Genomic DNA, 3,816 nt, shown 5'->3' on the forward strand with positions numbered 1-3,816 from the left:
CCCAGCATGCTCTCTGGGATGGGTGAGGCTTTCTGCTCCACAGCAGGGCTCACCTTTCCCCTCTGTTCCCTGGCTGCAGGAGACTGCAAGCATCTGCCTGGCTTCTGCTCCCCCTCCCTCTCCCCTCTAAGAAGCAATTCCACTATCCCTTCTCCCTTACACAGACACACAGCAGTATCTAGCAGACCACATGCTGGCTATGGTTCGGTGCTGTGGGAGATGGGACAAAGACAGAATCAACAGGTAACTGGCAATGTCCATCCGTTGTTTTCTTAATGGGGTGATAAACACACTGTTATCAATTCCCTGCTGGGCTGGTCGGGGCGGGAAGGGGAGGCAAAAAAAAAAGGCTGCCTCCTCACAATTGTGCCAGTGGTGGCAGCAAATGAAAGTTGCCACTGGTCCGCCCATGTCGTTAAGGCTCTGTTCCATAGTAATCATCTTCATTCTTGGCTTTGTTCATGGTCTCAGGCTCATGTTATATAAGTAGTTTACCTGGGGATGGGGATTTTGGACACTCCTAAGGGATAATCTGTTGGGAGGACCATTCAGCCAACTCCAGTAGGTCAACCAACTTCTTGGCAGCTATATTCGACCTGTTCTTGACTCAGGCAGTGGAAGGACTGACCAGGGGAAAAGCCACTCTGGACTTGGTGTTGACCAAAGGGGAAGACATGGTAGGAGACCTGAAGATTGGAGGTACTCTGGGTGACAGTGATCACAATCTGATCAGATTCACCACCTACCAAAAGGCTGTGAATTCTGCCAGCAGAACAATAATTCTATACTTTGGAAGGGCAGACTTTAGTAAACTCAGGAGTCTAGTTAGAAAGGCCCTTCTCAACCAGCAACAGGATGATCCAGGAGTTCAGGAATAGTGGCACTTCCTTATGGAGGCAATTCTCACTGCTCAGAAAGAAGCCATCCCCATGCAGTCAAAAAGAGGGAAAGGGGCCAAAAGACCTGTTTGGCTCAGCAGGAACATTAGGGAACATCTCAAAAAGAAAAAAGAAGTATACATGCAATGGAAAATGGCTCAACATCCAGCAAAGAGTACACTCATATGGCCAGGGTCTGCAGGCATGAGACAAGAAAAGCCAAGGCATGCATGGAGATCAAGATGGCATCTGAAATAAAAGACAACAAAAAGTCCTTCTATAGGTACATTGGGAGCAAGAAGAAATCAGGCTCCACTGTGGGACCTCTACTGAATACAAAGAGGAATCCCACAGTTGATCCCCACGAAAAGCCTGAGCTCCTAAATACTTACTTTGCATCCGTGTTCTTGAAACCAAATAGGAACTCATCATCTGTTCAGAGGCCCAGAGAATACAGCAATGAAAGCAGACCACATAAAATCAGACCTGAACAGGTGAAGGTACTCTTAGACCATCTGGACATTTTCAAGTTGGCTGAGCCAGATGACCTGCATCCAAGAGCCCTGAAAGAACTGGCCAAACTCATAGCAGCAGCTCTGGCAAGGCTGTTCGAAGAGTCATGGAACTCAGGAGTGGTCCCGAATGACTGAAAGAAGGCTAACACGGTGCCCATCTTTAAAAAAGGGAAGAGGGATGTCACTGCTACCTATAGATGGGTCAGTCTGACTTTGATTCTGGGAAAAATCTTTGAAAAAAATTGTCAAGGAAGCTATCAACCACAAGCTTGTAGCAGGTGGAGTACTGAGAAACAACCAACGTGGCTTTGTCGAGGATAGGTCATGCCTAACAAATCTGGTATCTTTTCATGACCAGGTACCAAACTGGCTGGACATGGGACATGAGGTTGACATCATCTGTCTAGACTTCAGCAAGACCTTTGATACAGTTTCCCATGAGAACCTCTCAAGATGGAGGGTACTGGCCTAGACCAGTCAACAGTGAGATGGGTTAGCAACTGGCTCAGAGGTTGATCCCAGCAAGTCTTAACTGATGGGATGGCCTCATCCTCAAGGGCTGTCTCCAGTGGTGTCCCCCAGGGATCAGTGCTTGGGTCTGTACTCTTTAACATCTTTATCAATGACCTAGATGAGGGAGTGGAAAACTCAATGATTAAATTTGTGGATGACACCAAGCTGTGGGGAAATGTGGGCACATCCGAGGATAGGGCAAGGATCCAGGATGACCTTGACAGGCTGGTCTTATGGGCGGATGACCTTGACAGGCTGGTCTTATGGGCGGAATGCAATCAGATGAGGTTCAATAGAGATAAGTGCCGGGTCCTTCATCTGGATAAGAAGAACCTTCATCATACCTACACGATGTGTGGCGGTCCACTGGCTGACACTGCATCTGAAAGGGACCGGGGGTGACAATTGTCCAGACGATGAATATGAACCAACAGTGTGATGAAGTCACCAACCGGGCAAATAGAACTCTAGTGTGCATCAGCTGATATGTTGGCAATAGATCCAGAGAGGTGCTCCTCCCCCTCTATTCAGTGTTGGTGAGACCACAGATGGAGTACTGTGTCCAGTTCTGGGCACCACACTTCAAGAAGGACATGGATAAGCTTGAAAGAGTACAGAGAAGGGCCTCACATGATTGAGGGCCCTATGAAGAGAGACTCTGGGAACTGGGTTTGTTCAGCCTGAGTAAGAGAAGACTAAGAGGTGACCTGATAGCTGCTTACAAGTATATCAGCCAAACCCCAGCCTGGAACTCCCTCCCTTCTTCCACCCCCATCATGCAGAGTGCACTGGAGCTGGGGGGTGGGCAGGCCTAGGGGAGACAAGCTGCAGATATGCAGCTCCTCCTGGATTCACTCCAAAGTGAAGTTCATTCCCCGCCCCCCCCCCCCCAAGCCAACAGCAAATGTCTGCTTGGTCAGGGGTTGGTGGGGGGTGTTGGTTGCTGTAATTCATGGCGCTTTCTATGAAGCACAATGAGTAACAGCAGGGAGCTGCACATCTGTCAGCACCCAAAGAAACCTTGATTGCTGCTATGCCCAGTGCTGTCTCAACACCTGGACTCAAGTCAATATTAAAGAGAAAGAATAACATATCCCAGATAATCTGCACATTGAATATCAGAGACGCAAGTTCCCACCCCATAAGTGACAAAGACACATTCCCCACAATCACCAAATGTGAGCTCTACTCTGTAAAATGCTGCAGGATCACACACATCATGGGAAAGACAACTCTATGTTGGCTGGCTGTTGATTGAAGAGGCCTTACCATGTTCGCTGATGGCAGTTTGCAAATTTTAGTTGGTACAGAAGTATACAGAGCAGCAGACAGTCCTTGACATAGGCAGGTCCTGCATTATCTAAGATTGCAGTATGCTACCAGTAAACATATTAAAACATTCTGGCTGGATAACAGGTAGCAAATGCTGCTATTGAGCAAGTGTGTCAGCCAGACCTATGGGTGGATGTCCTTGAGCATTCATTCAGCCAGGCCTCACAAGAGACATAAGTGGTGCTCAGTTAGTTTTTAAATACTAATAAGTGAGCATTAAGGCCACACAGATAGAGATCCAATGCAGGAAGAGCCAGAGACCAAAAAGAAAAGATGTTGGCTATTGACAATATCTGAGCTCCAACCTTCACCAGATGTGATCTTCAAGCTGTGCACCTGTTCAGTCTGTTTGAGGGGGAAAGCTTGTCAATGGTCAGGCCAGGTATGGAGCAAACAAGATCTTCCAGATTCCACTTTGCTTAGGCAGCTCCGGCTTGCCACCTGCCCACTGCTATTTATACGTGGCAATCATTCATGAGGACTGTGGTAGGACTGGGTAGGATTTTCTTGCCTTGCAGCAATAGTAGGGATTTCAATTGTTTTCTTCTATTCTGCATTTGGACAATCCATAACTTTTC

Source organism: Gavialis gangeticus, unplaced genomic scaffold (assembly GCF_001723915.1).
Source record: "Gavialis gangeticus isolate Ggan-Ray unplaced genomic scaffold, GavGan_comp1, whole genome shotgun sequence".
Lineage (NCBI taxonomy): Eukaryota > Metazoa > Chordata > Crocodylia > Gavialidae > Gavialis > Gavialis gangeticus.